Source organism: Perissodus microlepis, chromosome 23, assembly GCF_051167445.1.
Source record: "Perissodus microlepis isolate ML-2025 ecotype Zambia chromosome 23, ASM5116744v1, whole genome shotgun sequence".
NCBI lineage: Eukaryota > Metazoa > Chordata > Actinopteri > Cichliformes > Cichlidae > Perissodus > Perissodus microlepis.
In genome coordinates this window covers 21,967,790-21,995,528 of record NC_140482.1, presented here as the reverse complement: position 1 = coordinate 21,995,528, position 27,739 = coordinate 21,967,790, and the positions used below count along the sequence as shown (strand labels likewise).

The following is a 27,739-nucleotide window of genomic DNA, read 5'->3' as shown; positions in this document are numbered from 1 at the left end:
CATATGCTTGTGTGTGCAGGTGTGTGCGTCTCCACTGAAGGCTTGTGTGCTTTTAGGGCTAACCAAAGGCGAGTGTTGTTCAGAATGGAAGGAACAGGTAAATGTAGCACCTTCCTCTATAAACAAAACCTGGTAACGTGTGAGGGCGAAAAAATGAGCGGTGACCTGTATTTTGGCTCAAACGCACACCATTACAGCTTTTTTTTTTTTTTTTAGTGCCTGACTCTGGTAATAGAATTTAAGCTCTCCTAAGCTTGTGTTATTAATTACCCTGAGCTGCGCTAATCTCAACATGGCAGTGTTTTAAAGTATTAGTTGCCTTGGACTTACTGTCATGTGTTTGTCAAATCTGATAATTTGTATCTTTTATTAGCAATCAGACACTGTATCCAGGAGTATATGGACAATTTAGCCCACATGCTTTTTTGTCCATAGGTGTTATTAATGGTTTGGGCAAATATGTTTAGTATAATTACAAAAAAATGTCATATGTATACTGGTACAATAGTGAATAATAATGAGGTCAGCATACATGGAAGTAATTCCTTATGCTTCAGCCTGCTCTGAATATCCACTTTTTTCTGCTCTTCTGTGTGTATGATGTCATAAAGAGGCTCTAGCTTCAGTTTGGTCATTTAATGCCCCAGTCTCACAGGCATAGAGACCTAAGCCCTGAGTATTCCCTACTTTGTTGCAAGTGGTTGCTGTCAGTAGGGAACAATGTGTATTCTGTGACTGGTTGGTGAGTGGTTGGGGTAAGTTGATTGCTGTTGCTGAGTAAAATTGTTGGCAAACAGGGTGCTTTGGTTTCTAATAGACCAACTGGAGTTACCCATAGATTGTGTGGAGGCTAATCACAGAGTGGCAATGAAACTACAGAAATGTAGACCCTTTGGCTTCAAAGTAAAAGTTGCACCTTTTGAAACATGATTGTTTTATTGGTTAAGCACAGCTTTTACATTGAACTTTTACTATTAGCAAACACTTGGCAACAGTGGGAAGGAAAAACCCCTTTTTAACAGGAAGAGACCTCCGGCAGAACCAGGGTCAGGGAGGGGCGACCATCTATGCCTCACTGGGGTTGAGTAAAGTGAAGACACTAAGTGGTAGTTTCTTCAGTCGTTTGCCATTAAGTTTAATGTGAGTCCCACTTTGCGTCACCAGCAGTTATTTTTCTTGCAGTCGCTTGAATTAGCCAAATATACATCTTTTTCCTATAGCTGTGTAACTATGAATCACTTCCATTGTGTATGGTACATAGATAGCTTGAGCCTTAAACCTAGCTGCAATTGACATTTTCTGTTTGCGAGCAACAACCAATCAGAAAAAAGCTGCGTTAATAGGAAAAGGTGCTGCAATAAGATAAATATAGTTTATTTTGAACTTGGAAACATGCAGTGCTACTGCAGTATAGTACAAGAATAAAAATGTGAGAAATTAGTGTAACAGTCCACTTTAAATATACAGTATAAAGTGACATGTGTCCTGAGTTTGGTGAAGGTCCTCTTCTGGTTCAAAAGCAAGCCCCAAATTTAAAATCCTTCACTTCACATGTGAAGTCCTGAGTTATAACCCAGTTACCCCTTGAATGCCTCATAGCATACCAGCAGGGCTCTTTGCTATGAGACAGCAGGCTACTCTTACCTGTAGTGTCAAGGGTTTGGGAAAGTAGAATGGTAGGTAGAGCCTTCAGCTCTCAGGCAACCTCCTGGTTTGAGGAGAACAGTCCTTCCACTTGTATTTAAAATATTGTCGACGCTTTACCTTCAATTAAAAAGAGCCTTAAGATGACTGCTGTTGTGATTCTGTGGTAGTGGAATAAATTAAGTTGAATTAACGCTCTAGTGATTGCATGGGAGCAATTAATTATACCGAACACCGCTTTCAGTAAAGACAATGTGAGCAGCTTTTTGAAATGTGCGGGGTTGTCATAGCAGAACTAACTCATGTGCTCTAGTTTCCTTAAGTTTTGCGCGACCTCAGTTTTGAAAACACATGTCAGACCATCGGCATACATTGCTGAAAGGCGACCCACCATATGTGCATTTAAGTGGAGATTTAGCCGAGTCCAACTAATACAGAATGCCAGTGAAAATACACCCGCATTGCAGGCTGTGCACACTTTCTTTATACTGCAGCGGTGGCTGGGGAATAACATCCATCATTTTTGTGATAGAGGACACTGACGGGTTGATATCTGATATTTAATAAAAGGCCAGTGTCTGCTAGATAAAATGGCAAGCCAATATATCTAACCCTACATAGTATGACTGTTAGAGCTCTTATATAACCATGTGCACTTGTTTTCAACGCCAATGCAGAGGAAAGGTAACTGCGCTAAAGAGAAGGAGAACTGATATAGTAATCAATAATAAAAACCCTCAAGGATTATGGTAATTATGTAAATGAGTGGCGTCTGACCAATCACAGTGCATACACAACACAATTGTGTACTGATTGTTGGTCCCAGTTGGGCTTTTCGTTCTTGAACCAACAATGAAGGCAGAGTAGATGGTGAGTTGCCACCGCCATGTTCAAGTGATTTTTCAAGTGCCACGGGGAAAACAGACATAATTATTGTCTTGAGTGTTTCTGCCACTTTTGAGATTGTAATCAAGCTTTGGCACTTGTTTAGAGGGGTGATTGGAGGACACGTAAGCAAGACGCGACTAGGCCTGCTGAGGCTGACACGGGAAGGACAGACTATAAGTCGCTCTCTTCCCCTTTTCTTTCTGAATCTCGTCTTCTGACAGATATCATCTCCCGCATCTCTCCGTCTCATTTTCGCTGCCTGGAAGTTTTTGAGTGGCATGAGAGAGAACGAGAGAGGAGGAGGGAAAGTCAGCAGTGCCGAAAGCTGACATGGCATTCTAAGTTTGTAACTGTGCTGCTGTTGCTGTTTCGCAGCACGCTGCTTCCAGGCTGAACGCTCTTTGTTGTGTGACATCAAACATACGAGATACCACATTTGCACTCCTCCAATCCCTTTGCGAGCGAGATGAACTCCGCGGCTCCTTTAACTGTATACATGCCACCAGAGACAGCATAAAGTCCCATCGAAGACAAATGGGAAAATAAAAGTGAAAGGCAGCTCTTCTAGGAAAACATTATGGGGGTGTTAAATTTCTGACGCACATCCCAACTGTTAGCATATCAATTTAATATGGGCCTTTTATAACCTCTAAGCTTTGGTTTATTTTACCATTATTTCCCCGCTGATTTGTATTCCCACGGAAGAAGCACCTGCAGAAGTTTTATATCTGCAGCATTGCACTCGCTATCCTGAAAGTATATCTAGTTAAAAGGGAGAAGGGAGAGAGGCACTAACGAAGCTTTGTAAAAGATGGTGATGCAAGAACCCAGTTTTATCAGTGGGAGGGCTGCCGTAATCGGCTATCTAGGGGAGGGAGGCAGTGGGGGTGCCTAGTTATCAGGGCAGCTTCAGAGATTCACAAAGAACCCGCGACAATGCAGAATAAAGTAGGAGATATGTAAGTGTGGAAACACACACACACACAAACACACAGTGTGCAGCCCTGAAATTAGATAACATTCATTTTTAAATTCTACACCTTATTTTAAAGTGTTTGTTGCTTTGAAAGGATGAAGTAATTAATTATTTTGACACGCAGTGTCAGATTTTTTTACAGATGGAACCTTTGAAGAGCTGGAGTGTAAAAATGTGGGAGAAATTTTGTGCACATAGTAACTGTCTTGGTGTCACTTTTATATTTTACTACAATGGCAAGTCAAACTAAAAAAATATCAAATTTTAAAAAACTCTACCATTTGATTGATTAATTGAAATTACCAATAAGATTCCAAAGCCTGCAACGTGACATTGTTTTTGGCACAAATAAAGTTGTGGTGATAATAGAGCCTGACCACAACTGATACTGGTGTTTGGTGATTTAAAGATCTGATATATTGGACAATATTTCTTTTTCTTTCTGCAACACGAAACAATAACAGATTTCACTAACATATGCTATGTGCAGCTTTTCTGATTCCTTATGATAAACACAGTAACATTTAAAATAATCTTGTTTTAGTGTCACAACAGCTGGTGGACTCGTTTACACCCTGTGTGACGTTTTCACTCAGTTGTTGTATTTGTGGGGTTGTGGGGAGAAGCTGCACTCATAACATGGCTGAAGGGTGTTTCTCCTGTCTCTTCTTTACTTTTTAAATGTTCTTTTATTGACATTTATAAATGCTGATGTCATTACCGATATATTCGTCAAAAGCTAACGTTGGGTCGGGCTCAATTGTGACGATTGTGAGATTTTGGTATTAAACAACAAAAAACATGACTTCTTGCCAAGTGACAGAGTAGTGTGCATGCAGGAAACATATATTTAGACATTGTACAAACTAGTGCTGTCAGTGTTAATCTCGTTAGAAAGACGTTAACGCCATAACCGCATTAATGCGCCAAATGTCCGTTAGCGAGTTAACACGGATCACCCGGTGCGTGGGGCTGCACAGCGTCAACCTGTTAGCGCGGTTAGCTCATTAACACGTTAGCGCCGTTTTGGCCTTCATAGCTGATTTCTCCCTTCAAGATAACTATAAAGAAGGTGAAGGTAATTAATTGAAACCAATTAATTCACTTAATTAACTGAAATTAATTGTTTAGGAATTCAGCTAGTAGCATTCTCTCTAGGTTTTAGTTCAGAACCAATCAGTAACCAACAAGCTACGGTACACAGAGAATTTAAATTTTCAATTATTGTGCTCTAACTATAATCGCTAGATCCGCTTAATCATCAGTGAGTCATAATGAAGCACTTCTGGGTTTGTTTGCTGACGTACTTTCTCTGTGCTGTAAATTTAGCGTGGGACAATTCAAACCCAGTGGCAGGCTGATAGCAGCATTTCAGTTTAGTTCAATTGGATTTTATTTATATAGCACCAAATAACAACAACATTCAACCTCAAGGTGCTTTATGGTGTAGGGAAAGACCTTACAACAATAGAGTGAAAACCCCAAGAATCAGGTGACTAAATAACTATGAGATAGTAATTTGCGACAGTGGGAAGGAAAAACTCCCTTTTAACAGGAAGAGATCTGTGACAGAACCAGGGAACGAAAAAAAAAAATTAGGCAGCCAATCTAAATGCTGATGGTGTCATTTTTTTTGTGGCTGTTATAAAGAACAAATATGATAAGTAAGAATAGATGCTAAAATGTTAAAACAACAATTAGCTATATCTCTGCAGTTATGGTAACAAACTGAGCAAAAAGTCTGTGCTAATTTCAAATAAAACTCTATCTCTAATAGCACCCCCACATGATCTGATATCTCCATGATGGTGTTAGCATTCAGTTAGCATTAGTATAAAGATTAGCCAATGCTATTGCAAACTATCACTGGGATATAAACAAAGGCATTTTCTTCTTTTTTTTCCCCACAATGCAAAGCTACGACATCACAACAACATGACAGGTCAGTTGCAATGTCGATCGTGTTGCATTATTATTATGATGACGCAAGCACGACACAAACAGGGGGATATCAGATACACCTAGCATTCCACCCTCTAACCCAAAGATGGTCACTCTTGGCCCTGAAAAAATAAGATGTTAAAGGCAAAAACAGTAAATGTGTGGCTTTAAAGCCACCATTGCATTGCATGACATTACAAAAATATCTCTCATACACCCAAGCTATAGAAGCAGTTTAAAATAGCTCTATTAACATCTTCATTTGTGCTTTTGCACCTTTTCTAAATCTCCATTTGAATTTTCCTGTTAATGCCGTGACAGCTGCCATCCGCTGTGATCAGCAAGCTGTGATACTTAAAGATATTAGGTAGGGAACATTCATTCTGAAAACTCCTCAGTATTTGAAGACAGCTGCCTGAGCAGTGAGAAGAAGAGCAACAACTTCATACGGGGTTGTGTTGTTTGCAGATGGGGGTGCTTGTGTATACACACATAGCGTTTTGTAGGCTGTTGCTGCGCACATATAGTGTATATAAGACATAATTTAGCACATGAAGGCCCAAATTAAAGCTAATCATCATTTAACACCAAGTGTATAAACTGCATTCAGTGGCAGACTGCAGCTGCGTTCATATCAGCACAGATTCACAGTTGCTTCCAACACACTCAGATGCTATGAGACTACAACGCTGATATAAAACTATACTGGCGCATAAAACACTTACTGCTCATTTGCCTGTGTGTGCCTGTATAATGAGCATCTGTGCTGTTCTTATGTAACGTTATTACCTTTAACAGCGCACCTGTCTCTTCTACGCCTCAGATTAAGAAAGGAGATTTGCTTTTTTCATTTATTTATTTATTTATTCATTTCAGAAGGCCTTTTAAATGCCAGCCGGCAATTGTCTTGGTGGGTAGTTAGCAAAAAAACAAAACCTTATACACGCAAACCCGCACGCGCTCAAACACACACTTCGCACAGCAGAAAAACACATTCTGTTGGGAAAATAGTGCTGCTAATTAGTGGAATTAGCCACAGATCAAAAGGTTCAATTAAAAAGTGGTGTTGCTGCGCACAGGCAGCGGGCCTCATTTGCATCACAACACATGCTCAGCGCGGACAAGGCGGCAAGCGGCTGGACAAGACTGAGGGACTCCACAATATGGTGTTCACCTTATAGGGAGCGCAATAATAAGCAGAAACAGGCATTAACAAAGTTCATTAAAACAAAATATACTGCAGGGAACTTAAGAAGGCGGTTGAAACAAAGCTTAAAGTTTGAGTGGAGTTTATTATTGGAACTGCCTTCCTAAAAAGAACCTAAGACTAGCAAATTGAGGGAAGCTTTTAATGCATGCGACACACATTTTAATTTGTCCAAATGGAGTCGCACATGTGTCTGCAAATGAATCACGATATTAAAACATGCACACACACACATGCGTGCGCGCTAATCGGAAGCATGCCATTAATTTGCACAGAAGCGCACAAGCTCTTAAAACCTGCCGTGCGGTCGTCCGTACAGTGCGTGTTGTTAGCCTTTTGAGCTCCAGGCTTAATCAAGAGCATAATTAAGTGTGTGGTTTTATGGCTTTGCTCAGCAGGGTGTGTCGTTCTGTTTTTCACACATGTGTGTGTTTGTGTGCACATGTGCACGTTTGCATGCGTGACCATCCCGGGAGCGCCAAAACATTGTCTCCGTCATAGCTTGGACCAGTGTGGCCAATTCACAGCACACCGCTAATTTACCATTTAAATACCACATGTTTGTCTCCTAATTAAATACAGCCCCGGCACCATCACGCCAACATCCCCCTGCACCCGCCACCACCCCAACTGCCTCTTTTTTTTTTTTTTTCCCCAGATGCTGTTGTTCGCTTCAGATTGAGTTCCACAGTCTAAATGTCATGTCAGGTGTAGTGTGATTTCCTGCATTGTTTCCTGCATGATGGGTTCATAATAGCTCGAGTGCCATTTTTCTTGGAGGTAAATGTAAGTCTTTGATTCTCGTAGTGTGTTTTTTTTTTCTTCTCTTTCCCCTCTGTTGATCTCTCAGTCACCTTTTTATCAATGACATTTGAGCATGCATATCGGAGCAGACTGTGTGTTTACATGCACATATTTGCATTTCCGTAGTTGCCGTGTGTTCAGCATAGGGATGGGTATCGTTTAGGTTTTATCCGATACCGGTGCCAAATCGGTACTTTTGAAACGGTGCAGGTGCTTAAATGGTGCTTGAATCAGTTACCTCCTTTGCACAGTATCACCTTACAGCACTTGTTGCAGGCTGCTGAGTTTGCATCTTTTGCTGTGAAGTACAGCCAGCCTTTGACCGCTTTGCCTTGGGCATTTTTAATCTGTAGCTCTGCTCTAAAAGAACGTACGTACCTGGGCCCGCCTACTATCCTTGGAAAGGTAAAATGATTGGCTAGAATCCAAAGTGTATGACATCTCAGGAAAAAAAAAAGCACTGAAATAAAGCACCAAAATGTGCGCTGCTTTTTGGTCTGGTTACTACCGTTTATGTCAGAACCGGTGCCAGATATCGGTACCCATCCCTAGTTCAGCAGTTGAAAAAATGAGCCGTATTAGCATTTTTTGATATGTAGAGATAAGCAAAGTTTTGTTTCTTGGCTAAAAGAAAGTAGTCTTGCCTGCTGTGTGATGCTAAAAGCTACGAAATCGTAGGCTAATGCATTTTAACAGCTGCAGGACATGTCATACAAACAACTTAACTAGATTTTCTTCTTCTTGGAATCCCCTGCATTCTTAGCTCATCCAGCCGAAGGATGTCATTGGCTAGCTGGTTCACAGGTCGCAAGAATTGCTACTGCTGCTAAAATATTAGTCGGAGTTTAATCAAACTCACACACAGTGATTACCTCTGCTCTTTCTAGGGTGGGAATGGCCACATTTTTTCATTTGAGGGCCACACCCTGACCAATCGAATGGAAAGATGTGTTAAAATCCCTAAATTTTACAAACATGTCAGATTACATTATACTTCAAAAGGACACCTCGTTCCACAAATGAAGAGCTGTCTAGCTTTGTTAGAAAACTTCAACTTCTCTGTGTCAGTCTGTATGATCAATTAAAACTTCATACCACACAGACACATTGATACTCATGAAATTAAATAAATGATTTTCTGATATGACAAGTGTATCTGAGTGAGACTTATGCAGCTTACAAGAGTTCAAACCTAAATGACTGAAGAAAGAAAATCTTGGCTAATATGTATTATTTATCTACACATTTTGTAAGTGTATATGTATTCAATGTCTTCCACACATGGTGCATTACTAGCCACTAGGTCTATTTTAGTATTTATTTTTTCATTTACCTCAAGGAACGATGCAATCTGTAAACTATTTGGCAATTAAGGTGCTGTTATTTTTAAAGTTTGGTCATAGCTGATTAGTGAACAATGGGATTTCCAAGCTCCTGTCATCCTGGGCTTTGACAGAATAACTGCCTTGTCTTGGACTGTTGCAGAGATTGTGCTCCTTGATCTGTTCGGATACTCTAATGCTACGTCCACACGTACCCGAGTATTTTTGAAAACGCAGAATTTTCTATGCATTTGCACCTTTCGTCAACAAGTAAACTGCGTTTTTGGTCACTGAAAACTGAGATTTTTAAAAACTCCTGCCAGGGTGGAGATTTTTGAAAACTGTCTTTGCATTTACGTGTGGATGAGGAAAATGGAGGAAATGCAGCGTCAAAGGTGTGCGCCTTTTTTGACGTCACACTGTGCGCCACGTTATTGTTTCTGTAAAATGGATTTCTACGATGGCAGACTTAGACAAAATACTGTTACTGTTAATTATACTCTCTGCAGTGTTTGTTTCTTTGCCATCTTTGTTTACTCTTTCCCACCCAGGCTTGCAGACTTCTGATTGGCCAACGTTAGGAATAGATCGCCACCTGTTGCTTTGGCATGTTCCTAGCAGCATTTTCCTTCGTTTTTGCTATTTTGTGTGGAGGGGATTTTTTTTTTTAAACGGAAACGGAAAATCTCAGTTTTCAAAAATACCCGTGTACATGTGGATGCAGTCTAAGTAAGTATGTAAGTAAATTTTATTTATACAGCACATTTATAATCAAAGTGTTTCGTACCTTTAGTCTGGATTGTGTACTCCACCCAGTGCACGACTGCTAACACCGGAGTGATGTGATCTTTCTTTGTTTGTTCCATTCAGTAATCTGGCTGCAGCATTTTGGACTAATTGTAAATGGGTAAAAGATGATTGGCTAACTCCAGTATACAGTGCATTACAGTAGTTCAGTGGAGGGTTCCTGTACAGCTCGGTGATAACTGGTTCATCTGCTGCTGTTAGCTTACTGAGGCTGCAGAACAGAACCAGCGACCATTGGAGTCTGCTGTTTAAGACAATTGAGTTTAAATCCATATACAGGGTAAGAAACTCAGTGGAGAGACGGCAGACACTTACTCCATCATTGTCAGTATATTTAGCATGATTTATTCATGTCAGCTCTTATTGATTTATTCTTTTGTACGTTTGGTGTTTTTTAAAAGATGTCAGCTGCAATTGAGAAGGTCCTTGGACTGTATTTAGCCCACGTGTGTCGTAGATTACTGGTCACGTTCTTAGTTGATTTTAATTTTTAGTAATTTTGTCTCTAAAATACATCACTTTCTTTCTGTTCTCCACACATTTCAATGACCTGTAGATTGTGATGGAATCTGAGCTGTTGTAAAAATTGTGGTTTACCTCAATCTGTTTATCCAAGAAAAGGAGCTAACACACTGAGTAAAAACCTGGTACCATAATGGATGTGACATCTTGTGTTTGTATGTGTTTTCTAAAATTGGTTATTTGACTTTTTTTTTCTTAGATATGTGTAATTCAAGATAGGACTTGTCATGTCATTAAAAAAAACAATCATCGAGGACTGCTCTTCATTGCTCTGCAGCTTCTTTTTTATTTCTCATTCCTGCTCTGCAGAGGTGTCAAACATTTGTCACTTAACTAGAAATAGAGATACTTGAGTTTAAAAAAAAACAACAAAAAAAGATGAGTAGAAGTTCATGTACTGATTAAACTTTTTACTCAAGTAAAACTGAAAAAATACAGACTGTACTGAAAGCATTAAAAGTAAAAAGTAGCTCTTTGTTCTAAGCTAACTGAACCTCATGTTATATTAATATAATGATAAAATAGTATTAAGTATCCTCTCCTCTCGTTCTTACATCTATCTCCATCTCTGAGAGTGAACTTATCACACATTAGCTCTTCTTTTATCTCCCTGGGAAGAACTGCACCTTTAGCTGAGCTAGCAGATGTGTGACAAGCTGCACAGAAACTGTTTTTGTGTTTGCTGATTTTTGTTAAACGGTTTGAAAAGTTGTATTTAAAATTAGCTGCCAATTTAAAACAAAAAAAGACATTACTCCATTTACACTTGCTCTTCAGCAGTGCTAGCTAGAAGCTGAAAACAAGGATCACAACTTATTAACTTCTGCACGTTCAACACCATACTGGATCATTCTAGCCTATTTGAATCCCTCAGTAAACTGCAATAAATGCTACATTAATCATGTGTTTTTTGTCTCTTTCATCTGTATGTCTTATATACAGTATTGGTTGTGTGCAATAAACACCAATGATGAATCTTTTTTTAATTGACAAAAAAACAGACATACATAAGTGATGACATTAAAACAAGGAAGAGAAGCACGATACAGAACATCCGAGTGTATGTATGAGTATGCAAATAAGTAGCTGTGGTTCAGGTGGGAGATTGGCTCGTCGTAAGGATTGGTGGTTCAATCCATGGCTGAAGTATCCTTAGGCAACAAGTCCTGAGCTTCTCCTGGTGCATCTGTATGGGTGTGTGAGCATAACTTTAGTGCTTAGGCACAGAAAAAAGGTACTTGTGTGAATGAGGCTTGTATTAAGAAAGTACTATGAGTGCTCATATAAAGTAGAAAAGCATGAAGTACTGTTTCTCTCCTTAGTTAAAATTATACAAGCATGTATTTGGATGGATCAACAGTGAATTAAGTAACACATAAACACTTAGTCTTGGTCTATTGTAAGCAGGGAAAAGGAATCAGAAAATATCAATGCGAGAAAATAATAATAGCACTAGAAGAGTCAGATAAATAAACAGATAAACAATAAATTAAAAAATGGAGGGATCAGAGGAGGGTGGACAAAGAATCCAGAGGTGGTTTAGCAGGGTGAGGCTGGCCAGTATTTTGTTACTATTCACTTTTTGTATTTACCTTCTTCCTCATTTTTCCCAACTCTTCTCCACTTTATCTCGTATATGTTATTGTTCCCTCTGTTTAGGTTCAAATCAGTTTCATGTTAGAAAAGCGCATTGCGATGCACAATATGTAATAACCACCCTCAAATGTGTTAATCCTGAAGTAATGAGCCTGTTATGAAAATATAAATTTAGGGAGTACCAGAAAATTCTACTTAAATATAGTAATGAAGTACTCCCACCTCTGCTGCTCTGACACATACCTGAGTACAGTATTAACATTAAGACCGAGACATCACTGTAGCTTTTTGTTGGACTTCTCCAGTTCCTGAGCAGCTTGCTATTTCTTTGCTAAGACTAATCTATGCTATATTGCCCAAAGTATTCACTCACCCATCCAAAATCATTGAATTCAGGTGTGGAAGCGAATGGGAATGACAGCAACTCAGTAACAAAGTGGTAGGCCACATAAAACCACTGAGAGGGGTCGGTGGATGCTGAGAAACATAGTGTGCAGAGGTGACAAACTTTCGGTAGAGTCAATTGCTACAGACTTCACATCTTTATGTGGAGTTCAGATTAGCTGAAGAACAGTTCACAAAGAGACGTCACTGGACTCTAGAGCGCTTATCTGGGTTTGGTGGTTGCCAAGAGAACAGTACTTGTCTGATTGCACTGTGTCAAGTGTAAAGTTTGGTGGAGGGGGGATTATGGTGTGGGGTTGTTTTCCAGGAGTTGAACTCGGCCCCTTACTTCCAGTAAAAGGAACTCTTAATGCCTCAGCATACCAAGATATTTTGGACAATTTCATGCTTCTAACTTTGTGGAAACAGTTTGTTGATGCTCCGTTTCTGTTCCAACAAGACTGCACACCAGTGAACAAAGCAAGGTCCATAATGACATGGATGAGTGAGTTTGGTGTAGAAGAACTTGACTGGCCTGCACACAGTCCTGACCCAATAGTACACCTTTGGGGTGAATTATTAGACTGTGAGCCAGGCCTTCTTCTCCAACATCAGTGTCTCACCTCACAAACGTGCCTGTGGTAGAATGATCAAAAATTCCCATAAACACTCTTAAACTTTGTGGAAAGCCTTCCCAGAAGAGTTGAAGCTGTTATATCTGCAAAGGGTGGACCCACATGATTAAATCCACTGGATTAAGAATCGGATGTCACTCAAGTTCAAATGTTAGTGAAGGCAGATGAGTGAATGCTTTTGACAATGTAGTGCATTTGACATTTGCCCTTTTTTAGCTGCTTCTTCAATCACAAAGGGTGGCTACAGAAGATAGCTCAGCATCTTGACGTAGGACTTCTGTCTCCTTCTGGATTTGAACCGGTGATCTTTCGATTGTTAGGCGAATGCGCAAAGTGCTAAGCAGCAGTTTCTGTAGAAAAACAAAAAACTACTACAATTTCTTGTGACAGCTTTATCCTTCCAAGCCTCTCATTTGACTGATTGGACTGATGTTGTTCACAGAAACGTAAGTATTGTCACTTACAATAGGATTTACAGCAATGTAACAATATCATGATGCTGCCGTGCTACTCAACGAGGGCAGTCCTTGTTTACATGACAACAAGAGGCCACTCATCCTGAAAATGTTAACATGGGTCAAGTTTAAGGATATGCACAATCACCCCGGGCTGTCGTGTTTTTTACAGCCTGAACAGTCTTGTTTTGTTAGTTTGAGGGCATGTCCGTGCCCGCAGCTATTTTGTGTTCAGTGTGTGTGTGTGTGTGTGTGTGTGTGTGTGTGTGTGCATTTATTCCCATGCTGCTGCTGTCTGCTATGGTGGCAGTTTGTAGCTTCATGCTGTGTTAAATGGGAGTGTCCAGGCTGTTCCGAGGCCTCATTCATCAGCCTCACACAGGAACAGACCTGGCTGCTTGGAAAACCGCCTGGGACACACTAACACACACACAAATACACACTCAAATGCTGGTACGAACAACCTCAATGGAACAAATAAAAGCTTGACAGATTTTTATTAAAGATATGTAACCACATGCAGTTAGTGTGTCAAAATCCAAGCTGCACGCACCGACTTGACCTCAAATTAGGACAGTTTGACACCGTCTGTGACCTCTCCGTCCTCCTCGGTCTGCCATCGGTATTTTTGCCACCGTCCTCAACCTCACTTTGCTATTTTGCGGCCGAGTCTTTCACGCCTGATTCCATCTGCCGCTTGGCTGCCGCCGCCGTTCACGTTCACACTGCAGCTACCGGCTGAGCCAAGCTTGCGCTGGCCGGCACTGGTAAAGGTCCAAACAATCTCCTCCAGTTGCATCGACAAGCATTAAAGTGAGGGAATAAAAATAAAACACATTTTCTTTGATAAAGTCGAAGGTTAGAGTGTACACAAGAGGCACCTTCTTTCCGTCTGGGTGCTAAATGGTTTTGAGAAGCACTCAGGTTTTTTTCTTTTTTAACATTAAAAGGTGTGAGATTTGTCTTTGCATTTTCAAGGACCTGTATTTTAAAAGGTTTTCATGGTGGCCTGTGAAGCCCCAATTGTTTGTATGCCATTTGGTGAACCCTTTTATTCAAACTGCCTTCCAGTGCTGTGAGTGCATTCCTTATTCACCAAGTATGACTAAATATCCTTTTTTGTTCATTACATTATTTAAATCAACCACCTTGAGAGACCATTGAATTTCAACAGGTTTTTTCTTCTTCTCAGAAGTTGGTTTTGAGCCTAACAACAGCACAGCTTCAGAGTTTAATGTTGAACTACTTTGAAATTACCAGGGGAATAGAGTATTTTAATAATGTCTTGCTCAGAAATGATTTCAAGTAAGATATTATTTGGAAAACAAAAAGCCTTTTAAAACTTTGGGATTGCTCTCAACTGAAGTAGTTCTTGCCTTGGTCGACCACATCAGGAACTACAGTCATTTCAGCTGGACTGCTAGGCCTACGGACAACACTGTATTATAATTTCTGTCTGCAGTATTCGCATGCAGGGATTTGCTCAAAGATAGAGGTGGGGGAAAAGCAGCAGCCCGCTCCCAGTGCAGAGCACAGCAGGCATCAATCAAAACAGAAATTCAGATGGCATGAAAAGAAGGCGCTGTGGTGGGGGTGGGTTGCAAAGCAGCTTGGAGATGCACGGTAAGTTTGGGCTCATTTAATTTTGCTTATTAGAAGCTTACCAGGACACTGGCTGAACCATCAGCTGATGTAGGCTGACACTGAGACCATGTGATAATGCAGCCACATTAATCCCACCGTCAAGGATTTGATTGGGGGTTTTTTTAGAGATATCGGATCGGTCCGATACTGACGTAAATTACTGGATCGGATATCGGAGAGAAATAAAAAATATAATCCGACTTGCGACATGGCGTAACTCGGCTCATAACCGTAGCACGTCGCAGCAGTATGCTCACGTGATAGAGTGGCTGTGTGTATTTGGAGCCTCGCTACCAATCCGGCATTTCATCTCCGAGGAAGTTATCCCAGAGAGAAGTAAAGCAAATGTGTAAGTTCATCTCTGAATGTTTATAAAGCATTCCCGCGTTAAGCTTAACAACCAATATATGGAGCGACTGCCTCTCCCTCCCTCTCCTGCTGCTACTTCAATCGTGAAACTGATCAATGATCAGCTGATCGGCTTTTCTGTCGCGAGTCCGTCTCTCTTGTTTGTTTTTGGCCCACTTCGCACCAGAAAGAGGAAACCAGCGGCTGAACAACAGCAGCACGTTTAAGCTTGATAAGCTGTTGTTAGAATTTATTTAATATTACTTTCTACACCAGGATCTTTTTCTACGTAGCTGACGGCTGGTAACTGTGCAGGGGCGGATCTAGCAAAGTTTAGCCAGGGGGGCCGATAGGGCATGAGCAGGGAAAAGGGGGCACAAAGACATACTTTTCTTTCTTATTCTCATTTAAAATGTCTAGCTTTTAATAAATAATTATCCGAATTTTACACCCAAAGTTTTAATCTGATGTAAAATGTATAGTATATAAATGTAGATATTACTGTATATAGTAACTATTAAGTCTAATACCCTAGTAAGCTATAGTAATTTTTCCTTTGGGAAGGTACCATCTGTGCAGTCTGCAGTTCTGTTGAAGAAAGATGTTGAATCTATTTAATTTTCTTGAAAAATAATTGATTTCTGGGCATTTTTTTTCACACTGCATCAAATTAAAGTTGATTACGTCAATTGAGGTGGAGGGTGGGTGGTTCCTTATTTTTTAATTTTTAATTTTTTGCTGGGAGTTTTAGAGCCCTATTAGTTAGGTTGCTTACTCTTTAAAATACCAGGATGGAGTAGGTTTAAGTTTATTAGATTGATCAGTATTGCTGAACTATGAAATATTTTGGGTGCAGTGTATTTTTTGCATACAGGTATAACAGAATAGCTTTAGTGTTTTGTTTTGTTTTTTTAACTTGAGTATGAACTTATACAAAAATTAGCAAGATATTAAAAAAAACAGTTTTATTGATTAAAAAACACTATATCGGATTGATATCGGTATCGGCCGATATCCAAAGTTATGATATCGGTATCGGACATAAAAAAGTGGTATCGTGCCATCTCTATTTTTTTTTATGGGTAGAGTTAAGTCCATCCATTTAAATAGAAGGGTTGCCAGTGTACCAGTGTTGTTATACAGGCACATTGGTTTTTTAATGTGTGCATAAGTGTTGCATCAGTCACATGATGACCATTAACCAATGCTCCACCTTGACGTCAGAGTCTGCAAATCCAAAGCAACCGTGGATACTGATTCCCAAGTGTAGGTTTATGAATGTTAGAAATGACACTTCTAGTAAGAGTGCTTTGAGTGCTCAGCTATGTAGAAAAGCGCTATAGAACAGCTGTCCCCAACCCCCGGGCCATGGAGTGGTACCGGGCCACAAGAGTTGAGGCTCGAGTGTGAAATTTATGGTTTTCAGGGTTTTTATTGTTATTTTTTTTTATACCGTTTTTATCGTCAACTTGGTTTTCCTGGGTCTTTTCCCTTGTGTTATGAATAAATCTTTTTTTTTGGTACCGGTACTGGTTTGATTTTGTTGTATTTATCCACAACACCTTAAAGGCCGGTCCGTGAAAATATTGTCGGACATAAACCAGTCCGTGGTGCAAAAAAAGGCTGGGGACCGCTGCTATAAAGCACCAGCAACACTTGAGTAGAGCTCAAAACTCTGAGCTAACATCCTCTCCCAAATCCAAAGCCTAGCGATGTTTAACCCTGCCCAGATTTGTCATTCAAACCAGTGGAATTACAGTGGCTGGATGAAACGTTCAACATTAAACTTCTTTAAAATCAAGTGTCACTGTCAAGTTTGACTTGGCCATTATTACCCAATCATCTTGTACTATTTTTGTTGATACCGCTGTAATAAGGAATGTCTCACCAGAGAATCAGAGCTAAGACCAAGTCCTGGAAAGTCTTGAGAAACTGATTCAGAGCTTCTCTCATCGCAGCAGTGTTTCTTTTTTCTTTTTTGCTCCCATAAACTAAGCGGGAGATTTATATGGGTCCCCTTGACCTTGAATTTTCTGTTTCATCCTTTTTTACTTGTAATGTTAACTTCTTTTTCACTGAAGACTTATGCCTTTGTAGTGTGAAATCACTATTCCCCATGCTGAGTCACGGTAAAGGAAAATGAAGACGGCAGTTTAAGAAAGACAGAATGAAGTCGGGGGGGAGGGGGAAGTCTGTGTTTTTTCCCCTGATGAAATCCTGTGACCGCTTTTATCATCCCTAACAATTTGAAAGGCAACATCAGCAGCGGTGTGGGCACTGGGAAATTTCCTTCTTCGATGAACGCTTCAAAACGGCGACTAGAGAGGGAAAAAAGCAGCATAGTCTTTTTCCTTTTCTCTCGGGTCTTTTCACGAGAGAAAACGATCATTTCGGCGCGGTTAAACGGTCACGTTTTGATCCAGATGTTTCTGTTAACTCTCGCTAGAGGTTGCCGGTGTCATCCGTGTCATTTTTCTTTACCGAACCAGTCACGGCTTCTCTTTCTAATGAGGTTAACCCCAATCTGGTGGGCTGCCGTCTTCATATTGTGCAGAGATCAAAGCCTGTGTTGACTGCATAAAGCTTGTTTACTGTTGTCAGGTGACCTTCCTCCCCGCGCAGTAATACGTGGCGCCTGACTCTCATCGCTTCATTTTCACCCTTTGTGCAGTGTGAATTAGTGAGAAAATACATGCTTTCCTTTTTAGGAATCTTTTAGACTCGCACAGCTTTGCTTCCTGTGTTGGATCTTTCTTCTGTTTGCTTCTTTATGTTCTGTACTTCCTCTGTGAGGTCAGGCCCCTTGATAATTAGACACCCATGCCTCCCCTTGGGGTAGGGTGGGCTTGGTGAAACATGTGATTGACAGGGGTGATAATCAGCCTAATGGCATCTAGTAGTGGCGGCGAGGCCAGCTGCCTGCCAAGGTGTTGAGAAAGCCTGTGGGAGAAGGTGGGAGGCTGTTTCTTATCAAAATCCACCGCTGGTGCTTTGTATGTGTGTGTGCAAGAATCTGCCAGGATGGGTGCACAGGGACACCACCCTAAGATCAGCTTGACTGTGAGCTTATCGTGCTCGTTCAACCCTGTTTTCAGGAAACTTCGCTAAGAGAAGCCTAATTTTTTCTCATTTCTGCTCTCCTCCCTCGTTCTTTTCTCACACCTCCTTTCCTGGCATTCCTTGCTTACCCATGCAGCCGTGGAGGTGTCATTAGCGCCGTGTCCTAATTAGTCCAGTGCCAGCTAATTGTGCTTCTGACGCTGTGTCTCTGGGGAGGCAAGCCTTGCTAATTTCAATAAGAGTAAACAAGCAAACCGCTCCCCACTGATGGCTATGGATTAATTAGAGACCATCCACTGCACGTGCCCACTGAAGTAAAGGGGAGGGAAGTTTGAGGAGGGGGGGAACAGAAAGAGACAGACTTAGGGAAAAAAAGGGGAGGTGAAAGAGAGTTCGCTCTTCAGCGTTGTCACGCAACGCACTCAGAGACTGATGCTCGTTTTCCGGAATTACCATCACTTTCATTTTGTGCAGGCTTTTCCAAAGAAGCAGCAGATTCCCAACTGAGAAAACAACGCCCTGGATGTGTTGTTTGTCACAGGTTTCGTTTAAAAGATTGAACAGAAGCAAACCAGCTTGTTTTCATCTCATTGAGAGATTAGTGCACGCTCGGGCCCCAGATCGCTACCATAAAGACGGCTGTTTCTATATAGTCTGTTTTCATTCTCAGAGCTACTGTGTGTGTTTCTATAATATTTCAGGTTGACTGAGCGTCCGTGCTCCTTTTCAGCAGAATTTTGCCTCGTGTCCATGCAGTTGCAGACACACTTCAAAGCTCCTCCTGAGCAAGTACAACTTTTTTTATTCTGCCAACTGAGCTGTTACACTTCGGTGGTTCTTGTTCCAGTGCCTTGCTCATGGGAGCTTTGTGTTTAAGGTGAGCGGGGGGAGGGGGGGGGCTTCATTCATTTCAAGGCTGAATGAACTGAAGAGAGTTGTAAAATGTGGTAAAACAGATGTTTTACGTGATGTTGCCATTTGATTTTCTTTTCATTTTTAACACCGGCTACAATTTCCGTACGTTGTCGTTTAATAAGCAGCATATTATCATTTCAGTGAGATGCGATATCGCTGAGCAAAAAGGAAATGTAATCGGTGGATGAGCCTGAATATGTCCCAGTGTGTAAAAGGATAATTCTCCCCAAATCAGTTTCTTTTTGGATACCTGTACTCCCTTCTCTTGAATATAATAGAAATAATAGCAAAAAAATTGGAAAGCATGACCCATATGCTCAAGAAATTCTACTAACTGGCATTAAACAGGAGCTTTTATCTTCTTACTGAACTGCGCCTGCCATGTTGCAAAGCTCGTGTTCATGACAGAGTGACAGGAAGTAAACATTAACCCACACCCAAATAGTCTAGATTGATAAATCACTCCGACGATGAAGCAAATTTAATATAGTCAGGCTTGAGAAAACTATAGCCCAACCTATATAAGATTTTTAACACTGATACCAATGCTGATATTAAAAATCAGATACATTGGCTGATATTTTTTTTCCACACATGGCGTAAACAATCATTTCTTATGTTATCTTTGCTATAAGTCCTCAGTAAGATAACATCATAATGAACTTTAAAAATGATTTGGTTTTATTACTCGTTTACTTTGCTCAGATCAGCTGGTTGTTCTTTTTGTGTCGCAAAAAAGGAAAAATTGACTCTGCGAAAAACTGTGCAACATTAACATCCATAACATGATTGAAGGATCTTCTTTACTTTTTAGCTTTTAATTTATCGACCATTATAAAAACACATGCTGCTATATCGTCAAATAGCTGATATCGACCAATATACTGCCACCGATATATCGCCCTGCCGATATGTTGCTTAGACTCCAGAAGAAACCTAAAACCACACACCAGAGGAACAAGTCATGAAGTGTAACAAATTAGGCAAAATGGAAATGAATGCTCAGTTAATTTTTGCACATATTGGCTTTAAACTTGATAATTTAAACTTGGTCTAAGTCCACAAGTATAAAGCATATCTGGCTCCAAATGAGGACCAAACATTACCAACATACTGCTCCACAGGTTTATGTACAGAACACTTTTTGACTCAGATGAGAATAATTTTCACCTTACGGGCCATTTTTATTTTAAACTGAAACTGTGAACGCATTCTGCCTCTATCGGTGGTAGACACTAAAAACTCTGGCTTTAGGCCTAAGATACCTTTTAACCCAATAATCCCCACTCATGCCACACCACTCAGGCCAGAGGAAAACCATGAGCTTTTGATTTTTAGGTGAGCTGACACTTTATGAGGAACAAAACAAAACAAATAATAATGGTAACGTTTGTAAAACAGAAGCAAAATATGAGTTAAGATGCATTCTGAAGCAGATCTAAGACATCAACCCCAGTCAGTAAATTTATATCTGATAGCAGGGAACTTCAAATGCATCACTTCTTTGCTTTGTGACTTTGTTGTTGTTAAATGAATCACAGCACAGTCACAAGAAAACATCGAAACTATAACGCCACGATTTACCAACTTGGTCTGAAGATTTGAGGAAGCAAACACATGACGAGTTTTTATTTATTTATTTATTTATGTAGTTTCCTTATTAATTTTTTTTACATTTTCTTTGGCTTTTCCCATGGCAGATGAGCTGATGTGAACGGTGAGCAGGTGCCATGATCACTTCCACCCCCATATGAGAAAGTCACAGTAGTCAGCAGTCAAAGGATAAACTGCAATGTGCCTGCATATCCATCTCTGCGCCTTCCTTTTTGTGCTATCTGTGAAATGCAAGTCCTCACATCTCACACTGCTGCAGACCGTATCGCACTCTCCCTTCGCACCTAATTAATCACGCTATTGAACTTAACGCCACTCAACAAAACCCAGTTAGCAGGGAGAGCGAGGTGATTTGCCATCAGCTCTCCCACTTTTTACCCCCTTTTCCTTTAATCCCACTCCCCGCCAAACGCATGTGGGATTGCATGCAGGCGGGTTCGTTTTTCACGGTCCAGCACGCACTGTTTAATCGGGTTCACAGAGGGTCCTTCTTTATCACCACGAGTCTGTCTTTGTGCCATTAGGTCAGGAATTAACAGTCGAGCTCCACATCCGAAAGTGATGGAGGAGGCTTGTAAATCTGAGGCCGCTGACGGGGTGCCCAAGAGATGAATGGACTTTCATTACCGGCTTCACTGTCGACACTTAAATGCACGCGCATTCAAGTGTGCGCCATTAAAATGTAAATATAGGTGCTCCTTTGGGAAAAACAAAAATACTAAATAAACTGTGAAAATGTGGCTAAAGACGAGCTGTACACACACACACACACACTTGCAGCGCACATCCTCTCACACTCTTTAATGACAGCAGTTAGAGCTGCCTCGGGGGAGCCGAGGTGTGGGTGCTGACGTTGTGATAGACGGTTATTTTTCAAGAAGACGTTAAAGTTAGCGCTCTCAAGTGTGAGCGTTTCAAGTTTTGTCATCCAAACATGTGGCCGCTGCCTGTGTGTGAGGCGGAAAGAGAGGGAGCGAAATAGGGAAAAAAAGGAGGGGGAGAGATGGGGGTATTGGAAGGATTTATGGGTGTAATAATGGAATCTCAGCGGCTGGGCCATTGACACTGAGGCATTTTCTCTCATCCTCCTCCCATTATTAGATGGATGGAACAGGAGGGAGTAAGCGCAGCAACATATGGGTGGGAGAGAATGGCATGCTGTTGTGCTGAAGCCCAAATCACATACTTCGGGGATCGCTTTGCCTTTATATCATCCCAGGCATTCATACATCAAGCTACAGTAGTGTGCAAAAGTTTTGAGCCGCCCATCATTTCTTTGTTTTGTAACGTAAATGGGAAATAGATGCAGTGATTTACTGAAACGTGCAAACATACATGGAAAGTAAGTATACTGTATAAGGCAAAAACAGAGCCTGAAAGTCAATATTTGGTGTGACTGCCTTTATGCTTCAGCACAGTCTGAACTCTCTTAGGCAGCTTTCTTGTCATTTCTTTAAGTCATCTCCAGGCTTCTTGAAGGACATTCAAAGCTCTTCTTTGGATGTTTCTGCCTTTTGTTCTGTTCTCTGTCAACATGATCCCACATTGCTTCAATGATGTTGAGGTCTGGGCTCTGGGGAGACCAATCCATGACTGATCCCCCCACTGTGTTTTTTCTATCCAGGTATGATTTTACTGCATTGGCAGTGTGTTTGGGATCATTGTCATGCTGAAAAATGAAGCTGCTGCTAGTATTACACTGATAGTTGTGGAAAGTCCAAAACTTGTCTGAAGTTAGTGTAACTTTAGGGAGGCTGGCGCTGAGGATTCGTGTTCATCTGACAGGGCTGTGAAGTTAAATCAGAATGCAGAACTCTATTATTTACCATTCAAGGTAAACTCATTCCACACATTACAATTCATGGTCTTCTTTTGCTGCTAGATAGGGTGCCACAGCTGTGCTAGTCATGCTAATTATGTTTGCATTTGGGTTTAGTTTTTGCATCTTTACACTCGGTTTCGCCCCTTATTAAAATCCACCGGTATTATGCTACATAGCTGCGGCTTCCAAGGCCGCGATGTTGTACTTCCTGATTATCTGTGCTGCTGTAAACAACAGTATGACTCCTTATAATAATGTGATTTGTTCTTAAGGTCACTACTGAATTAAACAAAATTGCTCAGGCGCTGTTTTCCTTATTCAGCTGACTGCAAATAGATTAAAGCTGTAAATTATGGCTCTGCCATGCTTTCCGTCCAAACTGCTAATGAAGGATCTCGTCGTATACTCAATTAAATATCTAGAAGATGTTTACATACTTGAATTTGCTGAAACTTCTCTATCTCCAACGTTATAGCTTTTTTGCTTCTCTTTGGAGGTAAATATAATATAATAGCCATAACCAATGGTTAATATGTCCATTCATCCAACTGCCCATATGTCTTTAGCTACTGTTTAAGTTGGCAAACTCTTATCATCCAGATGTTCCAGAAATTCCCCTCCAATATGGCAGATTGGCACAGACACTGCTCACTGGCCATCACCGTGCAACAAACACCTGCCGTTTCATAATTAACACCTGCTGTGTGATAACAGTCACCTGCACTGATTATTTAACGGTGACAAAATTGAATGTAATTGTCACAGTCTGGCTGGGGCAGACTGTATGTGTTTGCAAAAGAGGACTCAAACGCAGACCAAAAACTGAACGTGGCGTGGATTTAACAAAAAACAAGCCGTTTATTGAGGCTAGCAAAGAGGGTACAAACAAAAGGGCATTGGTGAAACTAAACAATAACCTAAACTGGGTGAACTAAAACTAAACATGAAAAAACCTTAAACATGGTGAACCGACATAGATACCTGAAGTTGTGACATGGATGAGCAGACGACCTGACAAAGAATGACTGAGAGCACACGGACTAAATACACACAGGAGGATAATGAGGGAAGTGGGAACACATGGAGAAACAGCTGACACATGAACATAACATCACAGTGGAAGAGTAAAACTAAACACGATGAACACAGGAACACCAGACCTCTTCAAAATAAAACAGGAAACATACTGACTGAACTCTAGACATGTAAACTTAACAGCAGCTGGGGAGACGGAATATAGGAACCTGAAACATGGTACAAAAACGTCACAGTAGACACAACATGGAACACAGGGAAGCCATGTTACAAAGCCAAAGAACTAAACCTATGATAACCATAACTGAGACCTAAGGAAACAAGAAACAGTACAACAAAGGACTCAAAACATAACCCATAATATAAAAACACAAGATCTCTTCAAAATAAAATAGGAAACATAATGAGACGCAGACATGACAACCAGAACTTGACAACGTAAGACACAGACATGAAACACATGAAGAGCAGGGGAGCCTTAACATGGGTTGGAAACACAAGGGGGAACTAATAAGCAAATGAACATAGGAGACCTAATGAGCTTAAACATACTATAAACATCAAAATGAACTAAAACTCAAAACACTGGGTCATAAGACCCAGGATCGTGACAGTAATGAATGGCTAAACGTTTTCTTTCATGTTCATCATTTACATCAAAGCAGCATGCTCTTCGCAGACGCACTCCCACTGCAACAATGCAACTTTTCATTAGTATGATAATGTCGTGTTTGTTTTCTGAGAGGAGATGAAAAAACCCGAAATATACACCTTACTTTTGCTGGTGTTTGTATCCAAATTTCTTAAAAGTCATCATGTAAACCTTGTGTTCATAATAAATGCGATCATTTCTGTAGTACTTACAGTGTAGTTACTGGGATTTGACTTTGTAGTTGATAAATCCAGAGAACCAGAAAGTCCATTTATTGGTTTCTTTAAAGATTTCAACTGTTCCAAACTATCTACATAAGAAGATGAAGTAGGCTGAGACATGTGGACGCTGGCTTGAAAGTTGATATAGAGTGGGTGATTATATAGTCATATATAATACCATAGTTGCTTTACAAATGTGGTTCAAAACCTTTGCTAAATTAAGGTTGACCTCGTATGCATATAATCTGCCAACCTGCAGTGGCATTTAAATGAAATGTCAGCCTCTATTATACAGTTTAACATTTTCAGCCTCCCCTGTGTTATAATTCTTGTGTGGTGCGGTGGGATAGATCGTCAACATGTGTTACAACCCATTAAAAAGAGTTCTCAGGCTTGCTAAGTTGAACTCAAGAATAGATATGCTGAAGGTAAATTGATTCAGCCACATTTCCTCTTGTACCCCTCCTGCACTCCAATGGAGAAATTCCTTAAAGTAAAGTGATGCTGAAGGCCACACAACTCAGCATCTAATGAGAGGAAATAACATGCAGGCCACAGACGAAAGCAGGCAATCACAAACTTAACATTTTGAATTAAGCTTTAAGTGCGCTTCCATCAACAGAGCCAAAAGCTCTTGAAATGTAGTCGCACCGCTCAGTATTCCGACTCCCGCACTCCAGATCACCGCTTCCTTTCTCAACTTTTTCAAAAAAAAGTAAAGTGTTGGCAGGAGTGGCGTCGAGTTGCCCTCACGTTCACCCGCTGTTGTATTTCAAACAAGAGAGCGATTGAAATATATGCTAATCCTCAGCTTGTCTGTGCTGCTATCCCACAGTTCAGAGCAGAATAATATTTCCGTAGCCGTGTGGGCATTTTTGAGGGATTAAACAGGGGTTAGGAGGTGGTCGGGGAAACCCGGGCAGCTCTACCGTGCACACACTACATCAGCTGACAGTCGGCGCGGTAAAGGGCGTTTGTTTAACTGTGATTGATGCAGTGTCAGTAATGTGGGAGACAGTGGGAATCCAGATTAGAGAAAATGACCCATGGGAGGAGAATGAGAGATGGGTGGAGGGAGATGGAGCGAGCGAGAGAACACGAGACAGGCGAAACATGGTCTCTGTGAACGCCTGATAACCCGTTTTCTCACTGCGACACATTTCCACTTTGAAGCCCGGCGTATTGCAGAAACTAAGATATGCACTAGTTTCTTTTTTTGCTCCCCCACGGTTTCCTCTTTAATCTGTGTCTCTTGTTTTGTAAAGAAGGCTTAATTTCAGCTGGACACTGCAATGGCGATACCCGCAGCTTCCTTTTGAAAGTCCGATCAGTGACTGTAGCTGAACGGTTTTCATGCTGTGTATGAAATTAAAGTGACACGGGCCAGTTGGACTTCAGTGCCGCTGTCATGGCTGGAATTTATCTTAATTTTAAGAATTAAAGAAGTTGTTTAAGAGCCCAGGTATCCATACTGGTGTCAGAGGAAACCAGTAAAGCTTTTGATCATCCTTGGAAAGATGGTGTTTGATTTCATGTTAAAAAATGTACTCGTGGTTGTTGTTGTTTTTAAAGGAAAAATGGTGGGATATGGGTTTCAGTTAATTGCTGTGCACTGAGATACTGGGATTGGCATTGATTGGGAATTCTCACTAAAATCTATCCCCATTTTCCCATGAATAATGCCTTTGGGAACATGGGGATTTAAGCATGTATGTGCTCAACACTGATGAATTATTCAAACCTCATTAACTCTGTCAAGCAGCGTTTTCAGGTACTGCGAGTTCCTTCAATTAGTTTTCGTGCTCTAACAAAAGCTTGCAAACAATATTCAACAGGTTTAAAAAATCAGTTTCCAGTTTGCTAGTAATAATAACCATTGTCATGTCCTCCCATTATAGTTTAAAATGATAAACCTGGACATACAAAGAGAATACATCCCTCTGTATGAAAGGACTTGTTTTGCTATTTTCTGGTAAACATGTAATATGACAGAAGAAATAAATGACATCAAAATGAGTCATTTGCATGTTGGTGTGCTAAATCAAATGTTCATATTAAAAACAAATCACACGTTTCCGTGAGAGGAGCAATGGCACCTCTGTGGCCAAGAGTGTCAAAATGCTGCAGTCGCCACCACTTCTCTTTTGTCATAGTCTGCTTTGGCTTTCACTTTTCTTTGGTTCTTTTCATTTGTTTGGCTGATTTTCACATTTTCTATATATGTATTTGGATACATGTCTTTCTCTCAGTTTTTTGCTGTTTTTTCCTTGCCGTGTTTTTACTTCCTGCCTTGGCTCTTTTTCCGTCATTATTAATACCTGATTGAGTTCAACTCAGCTGTCTCCTGTCTGGCATCGTCACTTTTGTATCATAGTTTTTCCAAGTTTTGGTTGCCCTTGTTGTCGTTTTCGACAGCTTGACCACACAGTGGGGGGAAGTTTGTCAACCAAGAGACTTTAAGTCATGGAGACCAGTTGGTAACCATCGGTTGGGAGGGAAAAATTGGGATTCAGCAACCAGTTGCAAGAGTTTTCTAAAGTTTGCTGAAAATCGCTGTGAAACTGGTTTTTAAGCCCCAGTCATTAAGTCCCATAGACTGGTCTTTGGATCTCCTGGCAAATACTGGTCACTAGGAAAAAAGTCTGTATACCACAAGTTATTGGTATGTGGTTTCTTGAGATTGCTGGTAGTTCCTAGTGTGAAATTAGTCAAAGAGAGTTATACAGTGCTAAAAACCTTATTGAGATTACTTTGGTTGCTAGTAGGTAAGTTGCAGCAGTCACCTGCAGTTTGCAGTGGAGATGGCATCTATTCTACAAATGCTCGCAAAATGATCGCCAACTGGTAGTGAAATTATTGTGAAACTTGAAAAAGCTGAAACAAGCAATGGAGACCACTTACCTTCAAAGTAAAAGCTGTACCTACTATTGCAACCAACGCATCTCAAAAGGAAGAGCTACTATTACAAGTTTGATCACAACTTGGAGAGTAAATGTGACCGTCGGCGTCTTTGAACATTTTTCCCTATTGACAGGAGGTTGCTAGGGGTCTGTCTGTAGTCCAGCGTGAATTGAGGGTAAATATATAGGTGGGTTCCTTAATATCACTAAGACCTAGGAACAGAGCTAAAAGCTGTCTGAAAGCTACCGCATACATGAGTTAGAAAGATATTTATGTGATGCAGTCGATGAAATGACTACACATCTTGGAACTGGACCAGTGTTTTGGTGAGGGTGAGCTTGTATGA

At 40.7% G+C, this 27,739-nt stretch overlaps 1 protein-coding gene across 3 annotated transcripts in view; it reads left to right on the top strand.

Annotated features, from left to right (window-relative positions):
- LOC146361395 (receptor tyrosine-protein kinase erbB-4-like) overlaps positions 1-27,739 on the top strand; it is a 363,843-nt gene that overhangs the window by 17,489 nt on the left and 318,615 nt on the right. The window lies entirely within an intron of this gene.